General features: G+C 46.5%; 1 protein-coding gene across 1 annotated transcript in view; it reads right to left on the bottom strand.

Moving 5' to 3' along the window:
* Window positions 1-20,377: 20,377 nt before the first annotated feature.
* LOC129714277 (gremlin-1-like) overlaps window positions 20,378-20,487 on the bottom strand; it is a 98,706-nt gene continuing 98,596 nt past the window's right edge. Inside the window, exon 2 of the mRNA XM_055663829.1 lies at window positions 20,378-20,487. This exon is cut by the window's right edge and continues 952 nt beyond it. The gene's annotated coding sequence lies outside the window, so the exon portion shown is untranslated.

Here is a 20,487-nt window from a genome sequence, read left to right as displayed (position 1 = left end):
AGGAAGGATGTCAACAAAATAGAGAGAGTACAGAGGAGATTTACTAGAATGTTGTCTGGGTTTCAGCAACTAAGTTACAGAGAAAGGTTGAACAGGTTAGGGCTCTATTCTTTGGAGCGCAGAAGGTTAAGGGGGGACTTGATAGAGGTTTTTAAAATGATGAGAGGGATAGACAGAGTTGATGTGGAAAAGCTTTTCCCACTGAGAGTAGGGAAGATTCAAACAAGGGGGCATGACATGAGAATTAAGGGACTGAAGTTTAGGGGTAACATGGGGAACTTCTTTACTCAGAGAGTGGTAGCTGTGTGGAATGAGCTTCCAGTGAAGGTGGTGGAGGCAGGTTCGTTTTTATCATTTAAAAATAAATTGGATAGTTATATGGATGGGAAGGGAATGGAGGGTTATGGTCTGAGCGCAGGTATATGGGACTAGGGGAGATTATGTGTTCGGCACGGACTAGAAGGGTCGAGATGGCCTGTTTCCGTGCTGTAATTGTTATATGGTTATATGGTTATATGGTGAATAAAATGCTGAACCGTTCTTGCGGATGAGGTTTCTATCGCTTGTTGCTGCAATTAGTTAGTCAGCAAATAGTTTTTGATGATGTTAAGAGCAAAACAAAAGCCACATCTGCAGGAGCTTAAAACATAATTACTATATTTAACTTACTAACATGAATAGCCGAAATGTGGACAATCCTGTACTGAGTTCATGGGATGAGTCGTTTTACTGGATCTGGAATACGTAACGTATAATTTATCGTTCTGCTGCTAATGGAAAGCTGTGATTAAGCTTGATTGTCCAAAGTAAAGTGCTATAAAAGTGGTCCCGTGCCAACGATCATTTCTACTAATGAATACAAAATCCAGAGAGGAATCGATCGGGTAGATGCACAGAGTCTCTTGTCCAGAGTAGGGGAATCGAGGACCAGAGGACATAGGTTCAATGTGAAGGGGAAAAGATTTAATACGAATCTGAGGGGTAACTTTTTCACACAGAGGGTGGTGGGTGTATGGAACAAGCTGCCAGAGGAGGTAGTTGAGGCTGGGACTATCCCAACGTTTAAGAACCAGTTAGACAGTTTCGGCCCGACCAGAAGGAACAAATTGGTCCAGGGATTCTCCGACTCCTGTTCGCAAGAGAGTGCAAAGGTCAAAATGCAGCAGGCACTAGGTGTAGTGTGGTCCAATTTAGTTTAGTTGAGAGATACAGTGCGGAAACAGGCCCTTCGGCCCACCGAGACCGTGCCGATTAGCCATCGCCCATACACTGACACTATCTACACACACTGGGGACAATTTACAGTTTTGTTTTATCGAAGCCACGTAACTGACAGACCTGTACGTGTTTGGAGTGTGGGAGAAAACCGGAGATCCTGGAAAAAAGCCACTCAGTCGTGGGGAGAAGGTACAAGCTCTGTACATACAGCGCCCGTAGTCTGGATTGAACCTGGCTCTCTGGCGCTGTGAGGCAGCAACTCTACCGCTGTGCCATCGGGCCACCTGTAGTGTAGTGGTTACCACACTCGCCCGACACACGAGAGGTCCCCGGTTCATAACCAGCCGGAGACATTCTGAACTAGTGGTGGCACGGTGGCACAGCTGATAGAGCTGCTATCTCACAGAGCTAGAGACCCCAGTCTGTGTGGAGTTTGCACGTTCTCCATGTGAAATTGTGGGTTTCCTCCGGATGCTCCAGTTTCCTCCCATGTCCCAAAGTTGTGCGGGTTTGTAGGTTAATTAGCCCTCTGTAAATAAAGTCCCCTTAATGTGTAGGCAGTGTTATAGCATAGAACCAGAGTGGGCGGGTGATCACTGGTTGGTTTGGACTCGGTGGGTCATAGGGCTTGTTTCCACATTGTATCTCTAAACTAAACTAAAGCCAGGCAACATCTGGTTTGTGGTCCATCTCTGTGGTCCATAGATCCAAGCCACCCCACCACTGTAGGCTCCTCTCAATTCTTCCAGCGTTCCTCCAAAGATGTAGATAGGTCTGGGTCCGTGGCGGTCTGGATCAGTGAGGGTTCAGTTTAGTTTATTGTCACGTGTGCCGAGGTACAGTGAAAAGCTTTTGTTGCGTGCTAACCAGTCAGCGGAAAGACAATACATGATTACAATCGAGCCATTAGACACATGATAAGGGAATAACATTTAGTGCATGGTAAAGCCAGCAAAGTCTGATCAAAGATAGTCCGAGGGTCACCAATGAGGTAGATAGTAGTTCAGGACTCTCTCCGGCTGTGGTAGGATGATTCAGATCCCTGATAACAGTTGGGAAGAAACTGTCCCTGAATCTGGAGGTGTGCGGGTAGAAGTGAGGGGGGGGGGGGGAGATGAGACCATGGGTCCTCCCTCAGCTGGTCCCCATTGGCAGCGGGATCGTGACTGAAATCCGGTACTTAGTGAGATGAGGATGGTGGAAGGACCAGGAGATGAAGATCTCCTGGTGTTTAAGAAGGAACTGCAGATGCTGGAAAATCGAAAGAAGGTCTGAAGAAGGGTTTCAGCCCGAAACGTTGCCTATTTCCTTCACTCCATAGATGCTGCCTCACCCACTGTGTTTCTCCAGCACTTTTGTCTACTGAAGATCTCGTGGGTTGTGTAGGACTGGGGTGGTCATATTTATCTGCAGAGGCAGCGCGACTTGTGTCGCAGAGGCCTCTGCAGTCCGTCTGTCTTTTTGTTATTTTTTGTCCCGTTTTAATGTAGTTTTTATTTTTTTTTGATGGTGTGTATGTGTGTGTGTGGTGTGTGTGGGGGGGGGGGGAAACTTTTAAAATCTTTCCCCTGCACCGGAGAGACCCGACCTTTCCCTGTCGGGTCTCCGTTGTCGTTGGGGCTGCCACGTGGAGCGGCCTCCAGCAGGAACGACCGGGGGCTCCAGTCGCGAAGCCTGCGGAGCTACCCACCATCACGGAGCTGGCCGAGTCCGGAGCGGGTGGAGCTGTGGTGGCGCTCGGCTGTGACCCGACCCCCGAAGATTCGCAGGCTCCAACCGCAGGTCCAGTGGACGGTGACACCGGGAGCCCGCGGGTCCCTGCTGGGAGACCGCTTTTCGGGGCTTCCGCAACGGCGACTTCTCCCGCCCGAGTAGCGGGGTCGAGGATGACCTGGAGCGGGGCCTTACATCACCGCCCGGCGCGGCTTCAACGGCTGCGGGACTTTGCTAGCGCCCGCCGGGGACTCCAACAACAAGACCCGGAGCGTGGCCTTGCATCACCCGGCACGGCGTTAATGGCCGCAGTACAATTCCCATCGCCCACCGGGGGCTTTGACTCTGACATCGGGAGGGGAATGGGGAGTGTAGGGGAGAGATAAGCTTTTTTGCCTTCCATCACAGCGAGGAGGAGATGCGCTGTGATGGATGTCTGTGTAAATTGTGTTGTGTCTTTGGCCTTTTCCTTGTGTGTATGACTGTATAAACAACGTTTCATTTGAGCCTCTATGAGGTTCAAGTGACAAATAAATTGTATTGTATTGTATCTGCTTCTACACCATGTTCATGCTCAGATCAGTGTGTGGCAGAACATAGACTGAATGTCTGAATAAGTGCAGCCGCATAAAAAGTAAGCAGCCAGACACAATGAGAATGTAACAGTTGCATTGAAACATTCAGCATGGAAACAGGCCCTTTTTCATGTTCACGTGATGGGAGCAGAATTAGGTTATTCAGCTATTGAACAAAGGGGATTATGGAGCCATGTGGGAGGAGCTGGCCAAAGTTGACTGGAAAGATACCCGAGCAGGGATGACAGTGGAACAACAATGGCAGGTACTTCTGGGAATAATACAGAAGGTGCAGGATCAGTTTATTCCAAAGAGGAAGAAAGATTCCATGGGGAGTAAGGGGCGACTGTGGCTGACAAGGGAAGTCAGGGACAGTATAAAAATAAAAGAGAAGAAGTATAACATAGCAAAGATGAGCGGGAAGCCAGAGGATTGGGAAACTTTTAAAGAGCAAAAAAAGATAACTAAAAAGGCAATACGGAGAGAAAAGATGAGGTATGCAGATAAGCTAGCCAATAATATAAAGGAGGATAGTAAAAGCTTCTCTGAGTAAAAAATAAGAAATGAGAAAACAGGGAATTATAGACCAGTTAGCCTGACATCGGTGGTGGGAAGATGCTGGAGTCAATTATAAAAGATGAAATAGCCACACATTTGGATAGCAGTAACAGGATCAGTCCAAGACAGCATGGATTTACGAAGGGGAAATTATGCTTAACTAATTAATCTTCTGAAACTTTTTGATGATGTAACTCGGAAAATGGACAAGGGAGAGCCAGTGGGTGTAGTGTACCCGACTTTCAGAAAGCATTTAATAAGGTCCCACATAGGAGATTAGTGGGCAAAATTAGTGCACATGGTATTGGGGGTAGGGTACTGACATGGATAGAAAATTGGTTGGCAGATAGGAAACAAGGAGTAGGGATAAATGGGTCACTTTCAGAATGGCAGGCAAAGAGGTCCTTCTACAGTTGTACAGAGCCCTAGTGAGATCACACCTGGAGTATTGTGTGCAGTTTTGGTCCCCTAATTTGATGAAGGACATTCTTGCTATTGAGGGAGTGCAGCGTAGGTTTACAAGGTTAAATCTCGGGCTGGCGGGACTGTCATATGCTGAGAGAATGGAGCAGCTGGGCTTGTACACTCTGGAGTTTAGAAGGATGAGAGGAGATCTTATTGAACCATATAAGATTGTTAAGGGTTTGACATGCTAGATGCAGGAAACATGTTCCTGATGTTGGGGGAGTCCAGAACCAGGGGCCACAATTTAAGAATAAGGGGTAATCCATTTAGAACGGAGATGAGGAAACACTTTTTCTCACAGAGAGTTGTGAGTCTGTGGAATTCTCTGCCTCAGAAGGCAGTGGAGGCAGGTTCTCTGGATGCTTTCAAGAGAGAGCTAGATAGGGCTCTTAAAGATAGCGGAGTCAGGGGATATGGGGAGAAGGCAGGAACGGGGTACTGATTGGGGATGATCAGCCATGATCACATTGAATGGCGGTGCAGGCTCGAAGGGCCAAATGGCCCACTCCTGCACCAATTGTCTATTGTCTATTGTGTAGCTCTTACCCAGGTGTTCCAGGGATGAGTGTAGAGGCAGGGAGATTACTTGTTGTGGTGGTAGGCGAACTGCAGTGGATCAAGGCTGCTTTTTTTTTTTTTTTTTTAATCAAAAAATGTATTCAATTATTAAAAAATAACATTTACACTACAATAAAACAAGCCAGAACCCACCACCATAAATACAATACAAACATATATCCATAATAAACTATTATACAACTATGATACAATCCTTATTGAGGATACATTCAACACCCTGCGGAGCCCAGCGGTCCCGGAACTCCCTCAGGGTGCCCACAGACAGGGCGTATTCCCTTTCTAATCCCACCCGGGCACGGACGTAACCCTGGAAAAGGGGCAGGCAGCTGGCCCGGGTAGAGCCCTCCGCCGCCTGGCGCCGTGACTCGCGGATGGCCAGCTTGGCCAGGCCCAGGAGCAACCCAACCAGGACATCTTCAGCCCTACCCTCTCCCCTACGCACAGGGTGTCCAAAGATGAGGATGGTGGGTGAAAAATGCAGCCAGAAGGCAAGGAGCAGCCCCTTTAGATATTCAAACAGTGGCTGCAGCCTCACACACTCCATGTACACGTGGTACACAGACTCTTCCAGCCCGCAACAGTGGCAGGCGGCTGGCGAGTCTGTGAACTGCGAGAGAAACAGGTTGCAGGGAACTCCTCGGTGCAATACCCTCCACCCCAGGTCCCCAATGTAGAGGGGGAGAATCCCTGCGTAGAGGGACTCCCACCGGGGACCCCCCTCGCGACCGGAAGGCAACACTGACATCAAGGCTGCTTGGTAGGCTGTAGTTAGAGTGTTCCATAACTCGCGTCCCAAAGCATTTTATGATGGTGGATGTCAAGTCCACTGTACAGTAGTCGTGTAAGCGTGAGATCTTGCTTTTCTTCAGCACCGGGATGGTGGTGGTCTTCTTGAAGTAGGTGGAGAGTCGGGAAAGTTATATATATCCATGAATACTGCTAGCTGGTCCAGGAAGTTCCTGTACGCTGCCAGGAACTAAGTCCATCTGGGCCACTTGCTTTCCGTGAGTTCACCCTCAGGAAAGCTGATCAAACCTGCACCAGTGACCCTGGGGAAAAGGCACACTTGAATCTGATGGGACACATATCACCACCCTATTGCTCAGGAAGGAACTGCAGATGCTGGTTTAAACTGAAGACACACAAAATGCTGGAGTAACTCAGTGGGACCGGCAGCATCGCTGGAGAGAAGGACCGGGTGACGTTTATGGGCAAAATCCTTCTTCAGACTGATCACTGACTCATCAGTCTAAAGAAGGGTCTCGACCCGAAACGTCACCGGTTCCTTCTCTCCAGAGATGTTGCCTGTCCCACTGAGTTACTCCAGCTTTTTGTGCCTATCACCGCCCTATTTGCCTCCTGCTCAAAGTGAGCATAGAAATTTGCCCTGAACATTACCCTCTCTACTTATAGTTTGCCCTCTAGTGTGGGTCTTTCACTCTTCCCATGACCCACGAGGGTTTTCTCCGAGATCTTCGTTTTCCTCCCACATTCAAAAGACGTTCAGGTTTGTAGGTTAATTGGCTCGATGTATGTGTAAATTATCCCCACTGTGTGTAGGGTAGTGTTACTGTGCGGGGATCGCTGGTCGGTGTGGACTCGGTGGGCCAAAGGGCCTGTTTCCACGCTGCATCTCTAAACTAAACTAAACTAAACTGAGTCCGACATACAACTTGAAACATCAACTTCGAACAATGGAAGTCTTGTATTGAGTGGATGAGGAGTGGAGAATGTTAGGAATAAATGGTCGACCATTTAGGACTGAGATGAGGAAAATCTTTTTCACCCAGAGAGTTGTGAATCTGTGGAATTCTCTGCCACAGAAGGCAGTGGAGGCTAATTCACTGGATGTATTCAGGAGAGAGTTAGATTTAGTTCTTCGGGCTAACGGAATTAAGGGATATGGGGAGAAAGCAGGAACGGGGTACTGATTTTGGGTGATCAGCCACAATCATATTGAATGGTAGTGCTGGCTCGGAGGGCCGAATGGCTTAATCCTGCACCTAATTTCTATGTTTCAATGATGTTTCCACTAATGCGTAGACTATTTTCCAAATGGGGACAGAATCCAGAAATCAGAGGTGCAAAGGGACTTAGTACTGGTGCAGGATTCCCAGAAAGTTAATCTGCATGTCGTATCGATAGTAAGAAGACAAACGCAATGCTAGCATTGATTTGGAGAGGACTGGAATACACAATTATGGGTGCAATGCTGAGGCTCTATAAGGCGTTGGCCAGACTGCATTGGAGAACTTTTGGCCCCCATATCTGAGGAAGGATGTGCTGACTCTGGAGAGAGTCAAGAGGAGTGATGATCCCAGGAATGAGTGGGTTAACATATGATGAGCGTTTGACAGCACTGAGCCTGTACTTGCTGGAGTTTAGAAGGATGGGGAGGTGGGGGGGGGAGCGGGCAACCTCATTGAAATCTACCATATAATGAAAGGCCTGGATAGCTAGTTTAGTTAGGTTCATTTAGTCTGGTTTATTGTCACGTCTACCGAGGTACAGTGAAAAGCTTTTGTTGCGTGCTAGCCAGTCAGCAGAAAGACAATACATGATTACAATCCAGCCATTTACAGTGTACTGTAACATACTAAGGGAATAACGTTTAGTGCAAGGTAAAGCCAGCAAAGTCCGATCAAGGATAGTCCGAGGGTCACCAATGAGGTAGATAATAGTTCAGGACTGCTCTCTGGTTGTGGTAGGATGGTTCAGTTGCCTGATAACAGCTGGGAAGAAACTGTCCCTGAATCTGGAGGTGTGTGCATTTTCACATTTCTATACCTTTTACCTGATGGGAGAGGGGAGAAGAGGGAGTGGCCGGGGTGAGACTGGTCCTTGATGATGCTGCTGGCCTTGCCGAGGCAGCGTGAGGTGTAGATGGAGTCAATGGAAGGGAGGTTGGTTTGTGTGATGGTCGGGGCTGCGGCCACAATTCGCTGCAATTTCTTGCGGTCTTGGATGTAGCTGTTCCCAAACCATGCAGTGATGCATCCTGACAAAATGCCTTCTGTGGTGCATCTGCAGAAGTTGGAGAGAGCTGTGCCAAGCGTACTCAGCCTTCTAAGAAAGTAGAGGCGTTGGTGTGCCTTTTGGTGGTTGCTGCAATATGGGTTGTCCATGAGGTGGTGCTGGTGATATTGCCTCCGAGGAATTTGAATTTTTCAACCATCTATGAAAGTTGGGGTATGTGTTTCCTGAAGCCGATCACTATCTCCTTTGTCTTGCCGACGTTGAGAGAAAGGTTGCTGTCTTGAGTAATGTAATAGTGTGGATGTAGAGAAGATGTTTCCACTAGTGGGAGAGTCTAGGACCAGAGGGCACAGCCTCAGAATTAAAGGATGTACCTTTAAAAAGGAGATGAGGAAGAATTTCTTTAGTCAGAGGGTGGTGAATCTGTGGAATCCTTTGTCACAGAAAGCAGTGGAGGCCAATACATATTTTTTAAGGCGGAGATTGACAGATTCTTGATTAGGCAGGTGTCTGGGGTTATGGGGAGAAGGCAGGAGAATGGGGTTCAGAGGGAAAGATAGATCAGCCATAATTGAATGGAGGGGTAGACTTCAGGGGCCGATTTATCTAATTCCGCTCCTAAAACTTAAATAACTGTGCCTGAAATTGACGTGAAAAACATAGAAACATGGAAAATATGTGCAGATGTAGGCCATTCGGCCCTTCGAGCCAGCACCGCAATTCGATATGATCATGGCTGATCACCCATAATCAGCTGCCCGTTCCTGCTTTCACCCCATATACCTTGATTCCGTTAGCCCCAAGAGCTATATCTAACTCTCTCCATGATCATATTGAATGGCGGTGCAGGCTCGAAGGGCCGAATGGCCTACTCCTGCACCTAATTTCTATGTTTCTATGTTTCTATGAGTACATCCAGTGAATTGGCCTCCAATGCCTTCTGTGGCAGAGAATTCCACAGATTCACAACTCTCTGGGTGAAAAAAATGGTCTCATCTCAGTCCTAAATGGCTGACCCCTTATTCTTAAACTGTGACCCCTGGTTCTGGACTCCCTCAACATTGGGAACATTTTTACTACATCTAGCCTGTTCCAATCCCTTAAGAGTTTTTTATGTTTCTATAAGATTCCCTCTCATGCTTCTAAATTCCAGTGGATGTAAGCCCAGTCGATCCATTCTTTCAAAAGCCTTTACTGTGAGCTGCTGACTACATAAAGTGGGAGCTTTGTGCAGGTGTAATGAATGTCTTTCTCTAGTTGCTGTCGAGCATGTCGTATGCCACTATGAGGTCCTTATACCATGAAAACGCTTTGTCTCCCATAAGTTTGTTCCTACTTCACTCTGTTAAATTCATGGGTGGTATCATGTCTCTGTCTACTGGAGACCCTCGGACTATGTTCAATTGGACTTTACTGGACTTTACCATGCTCTGTGTGGCGCAGCGGTTGAGTTGCTGCCTAAGGAGAAGGATATTGAATTATGTGAGGTAAGGGAAACTAGTAGAGTAGCTATGGATACTATGAGTTTCAAAGTAAAAGAAGTACTGACACTTTTGAAAAATATAAAAGTGGATAAGTCTCCAGGTCCTGACAGGATATTCCCTAGGACATTGAGGGAAGTTAGTGTAGAAATAGCCGGGGCTATGACAGAAATATTTCAAATGTGATTAGAAACGGGAATAGTCCCCGAGGATTGGCGTACTGCGCATGTTGTTCCATTATTTAAAAAGGGTTCTAAGAGTAAACCTAGCAATTATAGGCCTGTTAGTTTGACTTCAGTGGTGGGCAAATTAATGGAAAAGATACTTAGAGATAATATATATAAGCATCTGGATAAACAGGGTCTGATTAGGAACAGTCAGCATGGATTTGTGCCTGGAAGGTCATGTTTGACTAATCTTCTTGAATTTTTTGAAGAGGTTACTTGGGAAATTGACGAGGGTAAAGCAGTGGATGTTGTCTATATGGACTTTAGTAAGGCCTTTGACAAGGTTCCTCATGGAAGGTTGGTTAAGAAGGTTCAACTGTTGGGTATAAATGCAGGAATAGCAAGATGGATTCAACAGTGGCTGAATGGGAGAAGCCAGAGGGTAATGGTGGATGGCTGTTTGTCGGGTTGGAGGCAGGTGACTAGTGGGGTGCCTCAGGGATCGGTGTTGGGTCCTTTGTTGTTTGTCATGTACATCAATGATCTGGATGAAGGTGTGGTAAATTGGATTAGTAAGTATGCAGATGATACCAAGATAATGTAGTTGTGGATAATGTTGTGGATAATGAAGAGGATTTCCAAAGTCTACAGAGTGATTTAGGCCATTTGGAAGAATGGGCTGAAAGATGGCAGATGGAGTTTAATGCTGATAAATGTGAGGTGCTACACCTTGGCAGGACAAATCAAATCAAATCAAATCAAAATAGGACGTACATGGTAAATGGCAGGGAATTGAAGAATACAGTTGAACAGAGGGATCTGGGAATAACTGTGCATAGTTCCTTGAAGGTGGAATCTCATATAGATAGGGTGGTAAAGAAAGCTTTTGGTATGCTAGCCTTTATAAATCAGAGCATTGAGTATAGAAGCTGGGATGTAATGTTAAAATTGTACAAGGCATTGGTGAGACCAAATCTGGAGTATGGTGTACAATTTTGGTCGCCCAATTATAGGAATGAGCTTACAGTGGAAGTGGTGGAGGCAGGTTAGTTGGTATCATTTAAAAATAAATTGGAGAGGCATATGGATGAGAAGGGAATGGAGGGTTATGGTATGAGTGCAGGCAGGTGGGACTAAGGGAAAAAAAAGTTGTTCGGCACGGACTTGTAGGGCCGAGATGGCCTGTTTCCGTGCTGTAATTGTTATATGGTTATAACAGCGCCAGAGGCCCGGGTTCGATCCTGACTGCGTGTGCTGTCTGTGCGTAGTTTGTACATTCACCCCGTGAAGACTACGAAAAGTAGTAAACACTGCCCACTCCATCCTCGGCTCTGACCTCCCTACCATCGAGGGGATCTATCGCAGTCGTTGCCTCAAAAAGGCTGGCAGCATCACCAAGGACCCACACCATCCTGGCCACACACTCATCTCCCCGCTACCTTCAGGTAGACGGTACAGGAGCCTGAAATCTGCAACGACCAGATTCAGAAACAGCTTCTTCCCCACAGCCATGAGGCTATTGAACTCAACTCAAACAAAACTCTGACCATTAATAGCCCATCAGTAGTTTATTTGCACTTTATCTGTTTTATTTATTCATGTGTGTATATATTTATATAATGGTATATGGACACACTGTATTCATGCCTACTATATTCAGGTTCAGGAATATCTGCTTCCCCACGGCCATCAGGCTATTAAACTCCTCAAACAAAACTCTGAACATTAGTAGCCCATTATCTGTTTATTTGCACTTGATCAGTTTATTTATTCATGTGTGTATATATTTATATAAGGGATGGACACACTGATCTGTTCTGTATTAATGTCTACTATATTCTGTTGTGCTGAAGCAAAGCAAGAATTTCATTGTCCTATCTGGGACACATGACAATAAAGTCTCTTGAATCTGGAATCTTGACCTATGTGGGTTTTCTCCTGGTGTTCCGGTTTCCTCCTACACTCCAAAGACGTACAGGTTTGTAGGTAAATGGGTTTGGTAAAACTATAAATTGTCCCTGGTGTGTGTATGGAGTGATCGCTGGTCGGCGCGGACTCGGTGGGCCGAAGGGCCTGTTTCCGTGCTGTATCTCTAAACTAAACTAACCTAAACACTGAACGTTATTCCCTTTAACAGGTACACATATCTGTACACTGTGGACGGCTCGATTGTAAATCACGTATAATCATTTCACTGAATGGTTAGCACGTTACAAAAAGCTTTTCACTGTACCTTGGTACAGGTGACAATAAACTAAACTTAAACTAAACTAAATTATACATGTGTAGGAAGGAACTGCAGATGCTGGTTTAAACTGAAGATTGACACAAAATGCTGGAGTAACTCAGTGTGTCGGGCAGCATCTCTGGAGAAAAGGAATAGGTAACCTTTCGGGTCGAGTCCCTTCTCTTATCATAATACAGAAAACTACATCAATGAACTTTATTATATACCGAAAACTACAAATATGTACAACCCAATGTACCGTTTCAGTATGCAGTACGCCCAGAGGATTGTCGGCTGCCCTCTCCTTACCTTGGAGGACTTACACAGTTCCCGCTGCACCAAAAAATCCCAGAGTAGCATAAAGGACATTTCCCACCCCGGACACTCCCTGTTTGAACTGTTGCCGTCAGGCAGACGGTACTGATCTACAAGGACAAGGACGAACAGACTAAAAAACAGTTTTTACCCCACTGCTATAAAAGCACTAAATGTAGCAGCCAAGGAACGCAGGGGCGAGACATACTAAGGGACTGTGGTACACTGTGAAATCGACAGAAGGATGGAGGGTTGGGTGTTTATGCATGCTTTTTTCGTGATATTTATTTTAGTTGTTTATCTTTTAATATTTTACGTTGTATGTATCGTTAGCTTTTAGAAATGTTTGAATGGTGCACTGACTGGCTGACATTTTTAAATTTCGATGTACATGGTTCATGTTACAATGACAATAAAGAAACTATTCTATTCTATTCTATTCTGTTTTCATTTAATAAAACCATTAAACTGTGAGCTAACACACATCAAATATACATCGAAACATAGAAACATAAAAAATAGGTGCAGGGGTAGGCCATTCGTCCCTTCGAGCCTGCACCGCCATTCAATATGATCATGGCTGATCATCCATCTCAGTATCCTGTACCTGCCTTCTCTCCATACCCCCTGATCCCTTTAGCCACAAGGGCCACATCTAACTCCCTCTTAAATATAGCCAATGAACTGGCCTCAACTAGCTTCTATGCAGAGAATTCCACAGATTCACCACTCTCTGTGTGAAAAAAGTTTTTCTCATCTCAGTCCTAAAAGACTTCCCCCTTACCCTTAAACTGTGACCCCTTGTTCTGGATTTCCCCAACATCGGGAACAATCTTCCTGCATCTAGCCTGTCCAACCCCTTAAGAATTGTGTAAGTTTCTATAAGATCCCCCCTCAATTTTCTAAATTCTAGCGAGTGCAAGCCGAGTCTTTCCAGTCTTTCTTCATATGAAAGTCCTGACATCTCAGGAATCAGTCTGGTGAACCTTCTCTGTACTCCCTCTGGCAAGAATGTCTTTCCTCAGAATAGGAGACCAAAACTGTACACAATACTCCAGGTGTGGTCTCACCAAGACCCTGTACAACTGCAGTAGAACCTCCCTGCTCCTATACTCAAATCCTTTTGCTATGAATGCTAACATACCATTCCGTTTCTTCACTGCCTGAAACGTCGCCTATTTTCTTCGCTCCATAGATGCTGCTGCACCCGCTGAGTTTCTCCAGCAATTTCAGCAATACCTTTGCCTACTTTCAATGACTGGTGTACCATGACACACAGGTCTAGTTACATACAATATATAAGTTTATTTTATCTTGCTTATACGTGATTTGCATTATATGAAGAATAACAAAAAAAGTTATTAAATCAAAAAAATGAATATTATAGGTTTAATTTGATCAGATTGTATATCATAAATGAGGCATCGCCTCTGCCATCAAATATATAATCGGTTCCTCACCAGTAACCTGCTTGCCACAGCTTGTTTTGCATTGACATGGGCTTTAGATGGTGTCATAGAGTGATACAGCGTGGAAACAGGCCCTTCGGCCCAACTTGCCCACACCTGCCAACATATCCCAGCTACGCTAGTCCCACCTGACTGCACTTGGTACATATCCCTCCAAACCTGTCCTATCCGTGTACCTGTCTAACTGTTTCTTAAACGTTGGGATAGTCCCAGCCTCAACTACCTCCTCTGGCAGCTCGTTCCAGACACCCACCACCCTTTGTGTGAAAAAGTTACATCTCACATTCCTATGAAATCCTTTCTCCTTCACCTTGAACCTGTGTCCTCTGGTCCTCAATGATCCTACTCTGGGCAAGAGACTGAGCATCTACCCGATCTATTCCTCTCATGTTTTCCTCACAGATGACATTGCAAGGGCTTTGATACTCACCAAAAGCATTGAACTCCAGACATGAGGTTATTGGGACAATCCTGCACATTCTTTTCCCAGGATGGAAATATCAAAGACTGTTTTCTCCCCATATCATAGAAACATAGAAAATAGGTGCAGGAGGAGGCCATTCGGCCCTTCGAACCAGCACCGCCCTTCATTGTGATCCCTTGATTCTGTTAGCCCTAAGAGCTAAATCTAACTCTCTCTTGAAAACATCCAGTGAATTGGCCTCCACTGCCTTCTGTGGCAGAGAATTCCACAGATTCACAACTCTCTTGGTGAAAAAGTTTTTCCTCATCTCAGTCCTAAATGGCCGACCCCTTATTCTTAAACTGTGACCCCTGGTTCTGGACTCCCCCAACATGGGGAACATTTTCCCTGCAATTCCTGCTAATGGGATATGGATCATGTGTCGTCAGATAAGAGCTGGTCTCGGCAACATGTGCAGGGAGGAAGTCTAGATACTGGTTTAAAATGATTTTTGTCCAGGCATCATGTTGAGCACAGATATTGTGGGCCGAATGGCCTGTCCTGCACTGTGCTGTTCCATGTTCAGCCCAGAACAGTACTTGTTGAAGTGTGCAGCCAAGCACACGTCCAACTCAATTTACAAACTTACAGATGACACCACCGTGGTAGGCCCGATATCGTAGTGGGATGAGATGGAGATCGAGAACCTCGCATCAAGACAACAACCTTTCTCTCAATGCCAGCAAGACATGGGAGATAGTGATGGAATTCAGGAAGTCAGGATGTACGCATACCCCAGTGTGTATACATTGATGGAGCCCAGATTGTGGACGCTGCCCAAACCATCACACAAACCAACCACCCTTGGACTCCATTTATACCTCACACAACCCGGTCAAGGCCAACATCACAATCAAGGACCAGTCTCACCCCGGCCACTCCCTCTTCTCCTCTCTCCCATCAGACCAAAGGTGGTTGTAGGAAGGAACTGCAGATGCTGGTTTAAACCGAAGATAGACACAAAATGCTGGAATAACTCAGCGGGACTGGCAGTATCTCTGGATAGAAGGAATGGGTGGCATTTCAATAGACAATAGACAATAGGTGCTGGAGTAGGCCATTCGGCCCTTCAAGCCAGCAGCGCCATTCAATGTGATCATGGCTGATCATCCCCAATCAGTACCCCGTTCCTGCCTTCTCCCCATATCACCTGACTCCGCTATTTTTAAGAGCCCTATCTAGCTCTCTCTTGAAAGCATCCAGAGAACCAGTCTCCACCGCCCTCTGAGACAGAGAATTCCACAGACTCACCACTCTCTGTGAGAAAAAGTGTTTGCTCGTCTCCGTTCTAAATGGCTTACTCCTTATTCTTAAACTGTGGCCCCTGGTTCTGGACTCCCCCAACATCGGGAACATGTTTCCTGCCTCTAGCATGTCCAAACCCTTATCAATCTTATATGTTTCAATGAGATTCTCTCTCATCCTTCTAAACTCCAGACTGTACAAGCCCAGCTGCTCCATTCTCTCAGCATATGACAGCACGGCCATCCTGGGAATTAACCGTGTAAACCAACGCTGCACTGCCTCAATAGCAAGAATTGGCTCGAGATCTTTGTTCAGACAAGACGTAGAACTGAGTGTAGCGATATGAATATTGAATTCCCTAACTTCAAACTACCCTTGCTTTCCCCCTATCGTTGTTCCACCCCCTCCCTAGTTCTCCAACTAGTTTCACAGTCCCCCTCTTTAATTTTACTGATTGTATACCTCGTTGTCACCTTCCCCTCAGCTAACCATGATCCTGATACATTTCCTTGACCATCGTCTGCTTTCATCTGTCATTTTCACACCTCACCCTTCCATATCTCTAGTCTCCCTCTCCCCTGACTCTCAGTGTAAGGAAGGGTCTCGACCCAAAACGTCACACAATCCTTACCCCCAGAGTTGCTGCCTGTCCCGCTGAGTTACTCCAGATGTTTGTGTCTATAGTGAAAGGCTTATTGCTTCATCTCCTCCACTTAGGTTGCCAGAGGCTGGTGGGAGGTAACCTGCCCAGGACATTGAGCAGCTCACTTCTATAGAGCAGCCCATCTGTAGTTGATGAGCAATGGGTGGGTCCTCTTCCATACTAGTCTTGTGTCTATCTTCGATGTAAACCAGAATCTGTAGCTTCTTCCTACACAGAGTCAAGGAAAATCTCTTAGCTGGATTCATATCTCACACCATGGATATCCTGATGTAACGATCACTCCCTGACACAGTGTTTCACCCTAGGAGGGCTGTAAGAATGTCGTAAACCCAAACATCCTCAGCTCTGCAGGAGAAGACCCATAATTGAGGACCCCATATCTGAGGACGAATGCGCTGGACTCTGGAGAGGACCCAGCGGAGGTTTACAAGAATGATTCCAGGAATGAGTGGGTTAACATATGATGAGCGTTTGACAGCACTGGGCCTGTACTCGCTGGAGTTTAGAAGGTTGAGGGGGGAACCGCATGACAGAATAATGAAAGGCATAGATAGAGTGGATGTGGAAAGCATGTTTCCACTGGTGGGAGAGTCTAGCACCAGACATTATAGCCTCAGAAATAAAGGGCGCTCTTTTAGAAAGGAGGTGAGGAGGAACTTCTTCAGTCAGTGGTCAGTAAATCTGTGGAACTCATTGCCACAGAGGGCTGTGGAAGCCAAGTCTATGGATATATTTAAGGCAGAGATAGACAAATTCTTGATTAGAACGGGTGTCAAGGGTTATGGGGAGAAGGCAGGAAAATGGGATTAGCCATGATTGAATGGCGGAGTAGACTCAATGGGACGAATGGCTTAATACTACTCCAATAACTTGTTAACTTGTGAACCTGACAGAAATATGAAGGTAGACTTCAGTTCCATTCACAGCTCCTCAGACAAGGACTCATCGCATGCCTGCATGCTGTAAAGGGCCTGTCCCACGAGCATGCGTCTGCATGCGGCAAGCGCGACCTAACGTGGTCGCTTGAGCCGTACGGCCTCGTGGGGCCGGTCCCACTTCGATCGCCGGAGCCGTATGGAGTTGTGCGGAGCTGGTCCCGACATCGCGCGGGGCTCCGAAAAACTGATCGTGTTCAAAAATTCCGTGCGGCAACGGCCTGCCGGCCCGTAGCCGCCTTGACGGGCATACGCAGCGCCTTGACGTCATACGACACGCGCAAACTTCCCGCGGACTTCGCTCGAACTTCACGTCACTCATTCGACCTCCGCGTGGCTCCCGCTTCGGTTTGGTCGCGCTCACCGCATGCAGTCGCATGCTGGTGGGACCAGCCCTTAAGACTTTAACAAAATGCCTTCAGTTGGGGCGGCACGGTGGCGCAGCAGTGGAAGTTCATTCCAAGAGTTCTCCCGAGGTAGCACTGATTCGAACTCGGAGATTTACGGTAATGGCCACTCGTCGGTACTCGGGGCTCTCATGGACTTTTTCCCGTGCTTACCTGTCGTTAGCGAGTCTTCCCGAGTACCAGCCATTAGCGTTACGAGCCGCTAAGAGACGTCCCCGAGCTCCGACGTACCCGCTACGTTCATTCTCCGTGCTTACCACAAGTTTGATTTTTTTTAAACTCGGGAGAGCTCTTGGAATGAACTCGTACCGTGGGACAGGGCTTTAACTCCTGCTTTTTGTGTCTCTCTCCACCTATCACTTACCTCGCTTTGTCCCACCCGTACCTCTTTCCTAGCTTTCTCCTCCCACTCCACCTCCCCCCACACCCCCCCGCACAACAATCAGTCTGAAGATGGGCCCTGACCCGAAACATCATCTGTCCATTCCTTCCGCAGATGCTGCCTGACCTGTTGAGTTCTTCCAGCACTTTGTGCTGTGCTCATGATATTTCATCCTGTCCCCATTCACCTGCCAGAATTAAACTTCTATAAAATTAAAACACCTTAATAAACTGAATAAAAGGCTTTGATGGAAGCATTTTATTAGAAACAATATTGTCCTGAAACCCAATTAGTCTCTTTGCCGTGAATTAAAAATATCAGTGTACAGGCAACTGCATTTCACATTTCACAGAGGGATAATCTTCAATTTGGTTCCTTGTGTTGGTCGTCACTTACGGGGTTCAGGGCTTGACGTTACTGAAGATATCTCAGCTTTCTACGAATATAGAACACAGAACAGTACAGTACTGGAACAGGCCCTTCAGCCTGCAATGTCTTCTTCCCATGCTGTTATCAGGCAACTGAATCATCCTTCCACAACCAGAGAGCAGTGCGGAACTACTATCTACCTCATTGGTGACCCTTGGACTATCTTTGATCGGATTTTGCTGGCTTTACCTTGCACTAAACATTATTCCCTCATGTAATCTATACACTGTAAACAGCTCGATTGTAATCATGTATTGTCTTTCTGCTGACTGGATAGCACGCAACAAAAGCTTTTCTCTATACCTCATTACATGTGACAATAACCAAAACTAAACTGCACATGATGTCAATATAAACTAATCTTCTCTGCCTGCATATGACCCATATCCCTACATTTTCTGCATATCCATGTGCCTATCTACATGCCTCTTAAACACCAGTATCGTATCTGCCTCCACCACTACCTCTGGCAGCTTGTTCCAGGCACCCACCACCCTCCATGTAAAAAAAACCTGCCCCCGTACATCCCCTTTAAACTTTGCCCCTCTCACCTTAAAACTATGCCCTCTAGTCTTTGTCATTTCCATCCTGGGGAAAAAAACTAACCTATCTATGCCTTTCATAATTCTGAAAAATCGACCCGAATCGTCACCTATTCCTTTTCTCTCCAGAGATGCTGTCTGACCCGCTGAGTTACTCCAACTATTTGTGTCTGCTCATAACTTGATATATGCACAAAATTATAATCATCAACAGGGTGCCATGGTGGCACAGCAGTAGAGTTGCTGCCTTACAGTGCATGCAGCACCGGAGACCCGGGTTCGATCCCGACTACGGGTGCTTGTCTGTGTGGAGTTTGCACGTTCTCCCCGTGACCCATGTGGGTTTTATCCAAGATCTTCAGTATCCTCCCACACTTCAAAGACGTGCAGGTCTGTAGGTTAATTGGCTTGGTGTATGTGTAAACTGTCCCTAGTGTGTCTAGGGTACTGTTAGTGTGCGGGGATCGCTGGTCGGTGCAGACTCGGTGGGCCGAAGGGCCTGTTTCCACGCTGTATCTCTAAACTAAACTAAACTAAACTGTTGACGATTGATAGTAAGTGTTAAGAATCTATGACCTTCAATGGTTTTGTTCTGTGTCTTGGACGATAATGTGAAGCTGATCCATAGTTGGCTAGGACGTTGCAGAGAATGAGTGGAGCAACTGGGAATGGCCAAAGTCCCAGCAGGATCGAGATGCCTCATGTGGCTCTACACGGCTCTATACCCTCTGGTCTTTGCCAGTTCCACACTGGGGAAAAATGTCCTATCACTGATTCCACACTGCCTATGCCTCTCATAACTTAGTTTAGCTTAGACATCCCGCACGGAAACAGGCCCTTTGGCCCACCGAGTCCGCGCTGACCAGCGATCCCCAGGACTGATGGGACACCGGCCCAGAGCAGAGGGGTTAGCACTTCTTCTCTACACTGGCGAGAAGATCAGGGTCACTCCGGACATCTCCGGCCGCCACTGGACAGGGATGGGACACTCAGAAGGGGATGGGGACGGTCCTGTAGAAATTCAACAGCACTTGCAGCGCCGGTGACCCGGGTTCGATCCTGACTACGGATGAAACGCAGGTCCGTGCATGCTCAGAAGCTCAGCTGCAGAGAATGTTTATCTCGAGTGACCTATGACCTGGGCATGCTCAGTTGAAATACCGAACTCGCTTTTTGCCGGCATCACCAGCTTGGGTTTATTGCAATCCGAAGACCCCGACGTTATTGAGAAAACACCCTCATTCACCACGTAACAATTTGTATTTATTGGTTATTTGGCTTTCAAATGATAGCACAAAAACCCCAGCCCCCCCAAAGAACATTACACAATGGCACATTTTGCAAGATTAAAAAGCAAAAAGCCCAAAGATGGAAGCCGTTGGTGCAAGATCACGGTATGACAAACGCAGATCTGATCGTGCACGCTCAGAAGCTCAGCGACAGAGTTGGTTTACACGACGGACCATCATGTATCCTGTTTCACTTGAAAAATACCCGCCGGCATCACCATTGATTTATTGCAATCCGAAACCCCACGTTATTGAGAAAACACCCTCATTCACCACGTAACAATTTGTATTTATTGGTTATTTGGCTTTCAAATGATAGCACAAAAACCCCAGCCCCCCCAAAGAACATTACACAATGGCACATTTTGCAAGATTAAAAAGCAAAAGC

The sequence above is a fragment of the Leucoraja erinacea genome, chromosome 38 (assembly GCF_028641065.1).
Source record: "Leucoraja erinacea ecotype New England chromosome 38, Leri_hhj_1, whole genome shotgun sequence".
NCBI classification, from domain to species: domain Eukaryota; kingdom Metazoa; phylum Chordata; class Chondrichthyes; order Rajiformes; family Rajidae; genus Leucoraja; species Leucoraja erinaceus.
Note: the sequence above shows the minus strand (reverse complement) of the source record. Positions and strands in the feature narration are given on the sequence as shown.